We start from the raw sequence: 12,143 nt of genomic DNA, 5'->3' as shown, positions 1-12,143 counted from the left end.
TCAAGGCGATGCTGATATCGGCCACATTCGGATGGTGCTTTTTATATGCTACTGGCATGGGGATGACAACTACAATTTCCATTTGATTTTGATTTCAATGGTATTGTTATAACAATATAATACAGAGTCAAACAAACATGACTCCAGCCATGACGAGACATCTGAAAGAGTTGATATCAAGATTATTTATTCACAAGGGATGCATATCCAACACACATGGTCTTCGTAATTCGTACGTCTTGCCTGTCCCTCTTCTTTATGATAACGTAGTCGATGAGGTGCCAGTGCTTTGAGCAGAGATGCACCCATGACGTTCTGTTGCGGATGGGGAGGTTAAAGATGGTGTTGGTGATCATGAGGCCATGCTCTGCACAGGTCTGGAGGAGTAGCAGACCGTTGCTGTTGCAGTTGTCAACCCCATGTTTCCCAATCACTCCTTCCCAGGAGACACTATCACGACCAACTCTCGCATTGAAGTCACCTAGAAGGATGAGTTTGTCTGCGCGGGGAGCCACGGTGATGACAGAGCTCAAGTCTTCATAGAACTTGTCCTTGGTGTCATTTGGATTCATCATAGTGGGGTCATGGGCGCTGACAATGGTGGTGTACTGCTGTCCACAACAAAGAGGGAGTCTCATCGTCATTAGGCGATCCTTCATACCTTTTTGAAGACCAACCAACTTGCCAGCCAATGTCGACTTAACTGCAAAGCCAACTCCAGCCTCTCTTCTCTCTTCAGGTCCACATCCACTCCAAAAGAAAGTGTACCCTGCACCTTTTTCTTGTAGTTCGCCTTCGCAGAATGCTGGACAGATCACCGCCTTGTTGTATCCAAACTCAGCCCAAGAGATGACCACAAAATAGCAAAGCACCAAAACGCTTGAACATTGGCAAGCAGGATAGCAACATCAAGCAAGCTATTTACCAATTCATTGGAGCAACGCTTGGACCCCATTGTGCTACACGGCAAGGATATTGAGGAAGCCTGGGCTGCACTCCGGCACCGGCAACAACCAAGCTTGAATGGTGCTTTTTACGTGCCACTGGCACAGGAGCCAGTCAGATGGCACATACGAATATAAAATAGAACTTGTAGCCATATAAAACTTCTTTTTCCTGAATAGCTTCTGACAAGTTTCAAAAGCTAAAACATTGATATTTATAATTTCAATAAGAGTAAAATAAGTACAATAAAAAAGCTATAATAGTAACAATCATCTTTATTAACAAGTTCTCAATTCTGGGTCAAGTGTTTGTCCAAGTTGCATATCAACTTCCACTTGTAGAGCACTTTTTGAATTTTGTTTTTATACTTGACAAAATCCAAGCTATTTTCACATAAATTTGTTGACTGAAATGGAAGCAGGATTTGTATAACCTTCGTGAAATAAGAAATGAAAAGGCCTAAAACGTTTTCAAAGTGATTACCAGATTGTCAAAAGTTGTTTGGTGCTTCCATCACAATTAACAGATTTGCCTTCTGTAGTAACATTGAAGCCATGACTGAAAAGGATCTCAGTTTAGCACATGCGAAATTATTATCCAAATCCCAAACAATTTTGCAGAATCCACACAAGAGAAAACAAGGCACTTTAAGACATGCATTAAACTCTGGTGACAATATGGGACCACATCCAACATTTAAATATAAATCTGCAGATTAAATGATATTTTACCAAATGTATGTCCTGCTCTGAGAGATCTGTCAGCAAACTAAAACTCATCAAGAACTTCTTGAGAAGCACAATGACACAGGAAAGTATAACAGATCTAAAAGCATGTTATCTAATATAACAACCCCCACTTTTTTTTTTTTAAGATGGAAGGGTGTGATTTAAGGGTGATTTGACTGTTACTTACAACAGGGTGAGTCACCACACACAACAGTGGTTTCCGACCTTTTCACAACTAAGAGGCCTTTTTACTTCATTAAATTTGCCAATAGACCCCCAAGCTTTTGAATGGGTTGTCTGCTAAAGAGACATCAGCTTATGCAGCCCTTAATACCTTCTCTGTGAATCCTCAGGGGTTCATAGAGTGCAAGTCGGGAGCTGCTGGCATAGAGGCTTCCTTGGTTTATATGCAAAGTGTCAAGAAAGCAGCTGAAGAACAAGAACATGATGTGTAGTGTTTAGCTGAGGCAAAGACAGCACAAATCATGGCCTGACATCTTGGGGAAGGAAAAACTACATCAGTTAATTTGGAGCATGGCAACATGATAAAGAAATTCACTTTGCAATTATGAGACTCTCAATCAATCCCAGTTGGCATCTTTTTTTTTACCATAATCCCAGGTCAGTCCAAAGCTTGAGGTTGAAATTGGATGAACAGAAACTGTACAGAATCCCACATAATAAACCGTGGTTGTAACTTAACCCGTTACCATTCAGATTACTCTGTTGAATGTAATTAATCATGAATTATTTATCACAGGCAATAAAACTGAATAAAATTAGAAGGACATTGTCAAGTAGGTGTGAGAGGCCATATCTGGCCAGTTTAAACAGAAAACAAGTATAATATTTTGGGTGGAAATGGCTGGTTTAAATGCCAATCCAATAGGCATGGGAGGCCAACTGAGCAAACATCTGAATACAACCCGAAACACCAAAGGAGACCCATTTTTAATGTCTGCCTGAAAAGAGATTGGTGGAATGGAATGTCTTTGACTAAGTAGACTTATCTGACACAGGAACACTGATTCTACTGGCCTTCATTTCTTGGTACAACTTTCCACAATCATCCTTTAATGTCCATTTAACCACACAACCATTAATAAATAAATTATAGAACAAGCAATTATTTTGAAATTTTTTTTTTTTATTTTGAATAAAAAAATATTTGGGGGAAAAAAATTATATTAGTCATACCAAAGTCTCGTTATTGTTTAAAATAAAAATATTAAAAGAACAGTTTCCAGCAGCAAGTGAAATTCTGATAATTTCAAGACTCAGGAAATATTTAAAAACCATAAATTCAGGATAAGACATAATGGTCTTGGAACAGACTCGCTTCGTATAAAAACGTCTTTAAAAAAATCTAAGAAAACATGAACTGCTAACAAAGAATAGAATTCTTTGTTCAATCAATTTTATTAATTTTAGATTCCAAATTCATAAAATTGGCATGTTTTTTTTTTAAATTTAAGCCACTACCAAGTATAAAACAAATAAAAAATAAATCAACTGTGGTGCCCCAGCATGACCACAGCTTTGAAGCTGAAACAATTTAAAGATCTAAACTGAAATTCAAATTCAAACAAAAGATAATCAAAAATATAAAAAGGTATATATTTTTATCAATTAAAATTTTAATTTCAAAATTTTCATAAAATTTTAATTCAGATTTAAAAAATTTAAATTTTAGAATTTAATTCTTTTCTTTATTTTTTAAATCCAGTTTCACCTCAACCAGTGTAAACCCTGGATTTTCTGTTTATATAAACATCAATTTTACAATTCTAAAATTTAATACTAAAAAAAAAAAAAAAAAAAAAAAAAAAAGTTATAAAAGTTAATCTGAATCCCCATATTTGAAGTTTGACCCCAAAAATTACAAAATGAAGAATAAGTTCTGTTTCCATGCAGCACTTTTATTTTCGGATGGAAACATAATTGCATGTTCAATAAAATGTTCAATGCTGATGATCTGTTTCATTAGAAGGAATTTTACATTATAAATTATAAATCTTACATCACAGAAAACTCACTTTAACCCTTTCAGAACAGACAAACACTTATGCTTACTTTAGTTTATTTCTCATAAGTATTGCCAACAATGAATTCTTAAAAAAATTTCAGCATACTTCTGCAACCTGTTCACTGATAAAATTTCACAGGAAAATTCTTAAATTAAATCACAGCAAAGATTTGTAAAGAGTAACAAGATCTTGAAAGAGCATCTTGAATTTAAGATGTCTATTCACTAACATGTATATTATCAATATGTGGAAGAAGAGAAATATTTCTTGGTCTTTTGCAGCTTATTCAACCTTTTAGCTTTGAGATTACTCTGCTAAATATTATGCTTACTTTTTCACAACTTTTGAATTAATCACGCGTTATCTCATAGCTTCGAGATTTTGATGAGGTGATTGCTTGTTTTTAAAATGACATTGTAGCATAGGGTGTGAGAGGCCAAATCTCGCCAGTTTGAACATAAAACAGGTACAATATTTGGGCCAGATATGGCTGGTTTAAATGCTAAAGAATTAAAGTAAAGGAGTATGTATGTTATTTAAATGTCAATAATTCTAAACAGTCATAATCAAATATTTCAAATGTTTACATGCAATCGTACGGCTCAAATATAAAGAACACAGACTTTACCATTTTCTTCACATACAAAACAAATAGTATTTGAAGCCTCAGCCTCAAGAATTATTAGTAATAGGCAGTGTAAGTATTAACAATAGGTATCATATGGCTAAATAGGTATCACACAGCTAAAAAGACAAAATTTTAGAAACCTATATATATATCTATATATATATGTGTGTGTGTGTGTGTGTGTGTGTGTAGGTATAAAAGATCTAGCTGTACTTGTAATATTTTCTGAAATTAAAGTTAGTTGCCAGGAATTCAAGTATACATTAGGCACTCAGTTGCCTGTAATGCATCCCTTAAATGACAAGGGTACTTGCCAGTAATATATTGCTTTTATCAGAGTGAGTTGCCTGTGATATATTGCTTAAATTAGAGTCAGTTGCTTTCAGTATATTGCTTTCATCGATGTAAGTTGCTTGTAATATATTGCCTATACCTGTAATATATAGCTTCCATCAGAGCTTGTTGCTTGTAATATTTTGCTTTCATCAGTTAGTTGCCTGTAATATGCTGCTTCCATCAGAATTAGTTGCCTGTGATATGTTGCTTCCATCAGATTTAGTTGCCTGTGATATGTTGCTTACATCAGTTAGATGCCTGTGGAATATTGCTTAAATTAGAGTGTGCAGATAAATTATTTACATTGGTAAAAATTAATTGGAAAAAAAAAAATTATCTGATATTCAGATTTGTATTGACTTTTTCTTTTCTCATTCAGAAGAAAAATCTTTCAGAATGTTGAACAAAACACAAGCTATCTATTACAAAGAACTTTATGACAGAAACAAAATAACTTCCAGGGCTCTGTAAATATTTACAATGAAACTTATTTATAATCATATATATAACATACACACACAGACAGGTGTCCAAACAAAAGGAAAATGTGTTCCACATATATTATGGAAGTTAAATGTATTTTCCTAGAAGTTGACTCAGCTGTGCATTACTTAGAGTTTCATAGATGCAAAGGCACATCTAACATCTCTGATGTTCAGAGTGAGAGAGGAAATTAACAAATATACTGTCAAAATGAGAACCATTGGAGACCTAAAATGACCACTGGAACTCCAGCCCTAAATTTTCAACGGCCCAATGTCCTTTCTTTCTGCCACTAATCCTCACCTGTTTCCAAGCAAGGTAACATTTTCCACACCCAGACAGGAAAGACCTAAAACAAATAACACTGTTTGTGTGATAATGATGCTCATTCACAACCATCATGTGACAAAAGTACACACACACACATATATATATATATATATATATATATATATATATATATATATATATATATATATATATATATACAACAAGCTTCATTTAGTTTTCACTAATCAAGTCCCCTCACAGATTTGGTAGATGAAAACTGAAAGACATAGGTGCAGCTGTATAGAGCTACGTCTGCGCTTATCTCTACATTCATAGACAACATTCTTAAACTTCCTCTTGTGAATAGATAGGAAATGGTTAATAACTAATTAATAAACAGTAAAAGAAATGGTTAGTAAATAATTTTTAAAAATAGTAAAGGAAATTTCTAATAAATTTTTTTTAAATAGTAAATGATTTTACAAAAAAAAAAAATGAAAATTAAAAAATGAAACACAGCAAAGGTTATTATCAAATAGATATTAAACATTCATAATTAAGTGTTGGATACAATACCTTATAGTAGTTAGAACCCTGAGTATAAATCCCACCAAAGTTACCTTTGAATTTCATTCTTGTGGGGTGGAGAGCATCAATAAAATAAAAAGTCCACTTAAGCTCTGGGAACAAATCATATGCCCTCTCCCCCAAATCATAGCCTTATGCTTATATCAGAAATCAATTATTATTATTATTATTATTCATGAAATATATTTGCCACTTAAATGTGGATAACCCTTAAGGGTTGATGCTACTGTAGCTTGTAGCCCCAGGAAGGCATCTCCTCCAGCTGGCTATTGACACACATTCTGTGCCCTATCAATATTTGCAAAGGGAAGTCATGTTTCCCATCTCCAGCCTGACGTGATATACACGGACCCGGGTTTCTGGGTATTGACCCGTCATCAGCGTGTGTGACAACGACCAGTTGGCGATGGGAAGTGGGTCTCAATGCATGAAAACTTATTTTGCTGGATACGATGGAAAGTGTCAGCTGTCCACAACCAGCAGACTAAGGTAGCACTTGTTTTACTGGTCATGCTTCAAGGACCCTGCAAAGAATTCTTGTAGTTCCAAGCAACGACTATTATTATTATGGTTATTATTTTGTGTATGAATGCATGTATATCATCATCATCATCATCCTTTAACATCCATTCTCCATGCTGGCATGGGTTGGACAGTTAGACCAGGGCTAGCAAGCAGAAGAGCCGTACCAGGTTCCAATTTGATTTGGTTTGGTTTCTACAGCTGGATGCCCTTCTTAACACCAACCACTTTACACAGACACATATCATCATCATCATCATCATCATCATCGTTTAACGTCCGCTTTCCATGCTAGCATGGGTTGGACGATTTGACTGAGGACTGGTGAAACCGGATGGCAACACCAGGCTCCAATCTAAATTTGGCAGAGTTTCTACAGCTGCATGCCCTTCCTAACGCCAACCACTCAGAGAGTGTAGTAGGTGCTTTTACGTGTCACCCGCACGAAGAATATATATATATATGTATATACATGAACACATACATACACAGACAGATATAATATATGTGGTGTAAGTGTGGCTGTGTTGTAAGAAGCTTGCTTGCCAACCACATGGGTCTGGGTTCAGTCCCACTGAGGACACCTTGGACAAGTGTCTTCTGTTATAGTCTTGGGCTGACCAAAGCTTTCTGAGTGGATTAGGTAGATGGAAACTGAAAAAATATACATATGTATATAACTATGTGTGAGTGTCATTGTGTCACCGCTTGACAATCGGTACTGGTGTGTTTACTTCCATGCAACTCAGCAGTTCAACAAAAGAGACTGAATAAGTACCAGGCTTTAAAAAAGTACTGGAGTTGATTCATTTGACTAAAAGCCATTCAAAGCAGTTTCCCACCACGGTCACAGTCCAATGACTGAACCCAGTAAAAGATACACACACACACATATATATATATATATATATATATATATATATATATATATATATATATATATATAGTAGAAATTCATAGAAAACCAAAGGACGAAGACAGGTGTACGACCAACAAGCAAGTGTAATAGTTTGACGCCTACGCACTTATACAGAAAGGGATAAGAGGAAATAAACAGGGAGAGAAAGGAAAAAAACTTGTAGATTTCAGCAGTCCGGTATGGCGAATATGTGGTAAGATGTTTGCTCCCCAAGCACATGGTTTTGGGTTCAGTCTCATTACATGGCACCTTGGACAAATGTCTTCTATTATAACCTAAATCTATATATAGACATATATACATACATATTTATATATTATACACACATATGTGTGCATGTGTGTGTTTACAAATTCAGAATAATTTCTTCTGCATTAGTATGCCATTTATATTTTCTGAACTTCTGTATACAATGCTGAAGGAAAAGAGAAGGGAAGAAAGAAAAGTACATGAAATACAACAAAATACCAAGTTAGTTAAGTAACCACCTAACCAGAAGAATTGACCAATATAGAAAAGACAAAATTACTACCCTGGTATTTATTTATTTGTATATATATAGGCGCAGGAGTGGCTGTGTGATAAGCAGCTTGCTTACCAACCACACGGTTCCGGGTTAACTCCCACTGCGTGGCACCTTGGGCAAGTGTCTTCTACTATAGCCTCAGGCCAACCAAAGTCTTGTGAGTGGATTTGGTAGACGGAAACTGAAAGAAACCATCACATATTTACATCATCATCATCATCGTTTAACGTCCATTTTCCATGCTAGCATGGGTTGGACGATTTGACTGAGGACTGGCAAGCCAGAAGGCCACACCAGGCTCCAATCTGATTTGGCAGAGTTTCTACAGCTGGATGCCCTTCCTAACACCAACCACTCTGAGAGTGTAGTGGGTGCTTTTACGTGCCACCAGCACGAGCGCCAGTCAGGCGGTACTGGCAACGGCCACGCTCAAAATGGTGTTTTTTACATGCCACTTGCACAGGAGCCTGTCCAGCGGCACTGGCAACGACCTCGCTCGAATGTTTTTTCACGTGCCACCGGCACAAGTGCCAGTAGGGCGATGCAGGTAACGATCACGCTCAAATGGTGCTATTTACGTGCCACTGGCAAGGAAACCAGACAGCTGTTCTGGCAATGATCACGCTCGGACGGTGCTCTTAGCGCTCCACTGGCACAGGTGCCAGTCATCGAATTTGGTTCAATCACAAATTCGATTTCAGTTGCCCGAACAGGTCAGCCAACTAAAGGTGGTGCTCCAGCATGGCCACAGTCAAATGATTGAAACAAGTAAAAGAATAGAAGAACATAAGCGAAATTTCAGCAAATTGGATAGTAGAAGACATTTGTCTGAGGTGCCACACACAATGGGACTGAACCCAGAACCATGAGGTTGGGAAGCAAACATCCTACCACACAGCCATGCCTGTACTTGTTCAACCTGCCTTTCAATCAAACTCAATAAAGCCTGAAGTAAACAGTAAAAAGTTGATCATTATCTGTCATCTTTGTGGAAGAAAAGAAAAAAACAATAAAATATTAATCTTATACCTCGTTATACTACTGCATCCTAGATTATAATGAAATACCAAGTGAAACACACACACACACATAAACACCCCTAAACAACTCTTCAAAAGGAAAAACACATATAAATATGTGTGACTTGTCATCAAAGTCAAGCAGAGACACATTACAGTAAATGACAAATCAATTCTGATCCATAGAGAAACTATAGATGTCTATATTGATTGTGCAGCAAACAACCTGTTAACAGAGTGCCTCCTATGTCACTGCTAAGCCTGCTGGAAATAGCAGCCACAGTCCTTCAAATCACATCCACTGTCTTAAAACAGGAAAGATATACTGAACAATGTACCCAGGCCTATTCAAAATACAATAAAGAAATCACATACTGATCTGTATTTTAAACATTTTTAACAACTTACCGTGTATTTTTATAACTCAACTGCCAATTTTTATAGCAAAACAGATATGAGGTCTCATAGATTATGAGGCTCTGAGACTTCAGCCTGCCAAGCTTATAACAGACAGTTGTCCTTGGTCAAGACACTGCCAAGCTTATAACAGACAGTTGTCCTTGGTCAAGACACTTCATCCACAAAGGTTTTATCTATACCAACCTTAAAGTAAATACCAGGAAGCACCACAAACAGAGCAAGCATAGAACACAGTAATCAAAGAGTGTTTGAGTAATTCATTAAGTTACAATAAGGATTTCAAGGGTTTTGGTGAACATTATGATGGAAGCAGGAAACTGTTCCTGAGCCTCCCTTCCAGAATATCTTTTTTACCCATTGTACAGAATTGCCAAAAACTGTCTACACTTCAAGAGTAATCATATAAATATTACAGAAAAAAACAACAAAGAAAAATAATGAATTTTATCAGATGATTGGTTAATAAAGAAAGAAATGCAGTTGGTAAACTAAGTTAAATGTTACCTTTGGCTTTGGCCCCAGTGTCCCAAAAATAAATACTTGAATATCATCAAAATTCAAGGCTTAAAGATAATGGAACAAAATACAAATATATATATATATATATATATATATATATAGGGAGAGAGAGAGAGAAATATATGTATGTATATATATATATAGACAGATATAGGTATATACATACAATACATACATGTATATATACACACACATGCACCATCATCAGCATATATCATAATCATCAGTTAATGTCCACTTTCCATGCTCGCATGGGTTGGACGGTTTGCCAGGAGCTGGTAAGCCAGAGGGCTGCACCAGGCTCCACTGTCTGCTTTGGAATGGTTTCTATGGCCAGATGCCCTTCCTAACACCATGGGACATAGATGTCAAATGATGATGACATCTATACATACATATATACATACATACACCTGAGTATGTGCATATATGTATGCACACATACTCAGTGGAAATTATATAACAAAAACAAAATAAGACATGTTAACTTCTAGCAAAGATGGGTATAAATATAAGAAAAAAACTTGAAAAGCAGATTTTAAGAAAGAGGTAAAATAAAAAAAATGTAAAACTGGTTGATGAAGTGTCAGTTGACATTAAGATGGATTACGTAATAAAAAGAATGTTATAATGGACAGAATAAAGTAAATAATTAACAAATATTTTTGAAAAAAAATAGCAAAACAGGTTAGTGGAAAGATTCCAAGATACAATGTGTGATGAGTCACATTATCAATAACAATATTTTCTTTCAATATAATGTTTTGAGGTTTTTCCTAAATTAGATCAATATATGATATATGATTGACAATATATGATTGACAATCAGAACTTTCATCAGCAGTTATCACAAAACAACGATAATCAATTGAACTACCAAAAGTATTTCTCCATCATTGACAGCCACTCATGCTAGATGGAATTAGGTTCTCTGTGACATGATGAAGGGGGGTGACATTTTGGTGGTGGAGGCTAATGCAGTTTTGCACCTCTCCTTGAAAAAATGCATTTTTTTTTTAAAAATGTTTTTCAGATTCCTGTTTTAAATGTTGAAGATTACAAATAAACAACAAAATTTTTTTTTTAATTTAACCCTGACCCCCACCTCTTCACCTCCCACCCCCAGCCCAATTACAATTTTTGATTTTGTTTACTTTAAAGAGATTGTAGCGAATAGACGAATATATGCAAATCGAAATTAGATACAGACAAAAACATTGAAGTGAAAAGAATTTGCGTTTTACTTGTTTGCCTTAAATAATCATAAATAATAATTTAATGTAACCATTTTATGAGAAACAAGCATTAATGTTTAATAATTAATGTTATAAAGTTTAATAAGGGGCTCAATTTTTTTTTTTTGTTTTTTCTTTTGCATATTTGTAGTCTCTGATATCTAAAACGTAGGAATACAGAAAAAGTTTTTCAAAAAAATGCATTTTTCAAGAAGTGTGAAACTGCATTAACCCCCATTTTTTTTTGTTTTTAAATGCTTGAAACCTATGGAAAAAATTTCATAATAAATGGATCAAACATTTGTTTAATTGATCTTCTGTTTTAAACTCAGTTTACTAGCTTTCTTTTGTATATCAGCAATTGGGCTGTTCATGCTCAAAAGTAAGAGGAAATAATACCATACTTGGATACAGGTGAGGGTTAGCAACAGGAAAGGCATCAAGCTATTGAAAATCTGTCTCAACAAAATCTGTCTGACCCATGCAAGCATTCTGTGATGGTAGTAGGCATGATCATAATTTTGTTCCTTCAAAAGAAACAGATATTTAGAGATATCAACGTTTGTTTCAACTTCTCTTTAATGAAAGGTGTAAATATAAGTTCACCACTGAATACTTCATCAACAAACCATTCTGACTCCTATTAAATACAAACCAAACGATTATGTTGGTGAAACAAACCCACTTCATCGGATCAATCCAAATTCTGCATCAAATCTTTGAGCAGGTCTGTAAATAACCGCCAATCCAACTATGCGACACAGCTGTTATTCCTGTTATTTATCACCGGGTCAAACCATATCCAGCAGACCAAAGGTCAAAGAAAATCATTATCGTCCATTCTTTAACACCAACTTTTCCATATTTGTTTGGATCAGACAGAATCAGTTGAAGCAGATATTCTACATCCAGGCACTTTTCCTTTTGCCAAAAACTGCCTGGTTCAAGCACATCCATACATACACACACGCACATATA

The sequence above is a fragment of the Octopus bimaculoides genome, chromosome 14, assembly GCF_046866305.1.
Source record: "Octopus bimaculoides isolate indiv1 chromosome 14, ASM4686630v1, whole genome shotgun sequence".
NCBI lineage: Eukaryota > Metazoa > Mollusca > Cephalopoda > Octopoda > Octopodidae > Octopus > Octopus bimaculoides.
This window is presented reverse-complemented; position numbering follows the sequence as displayed.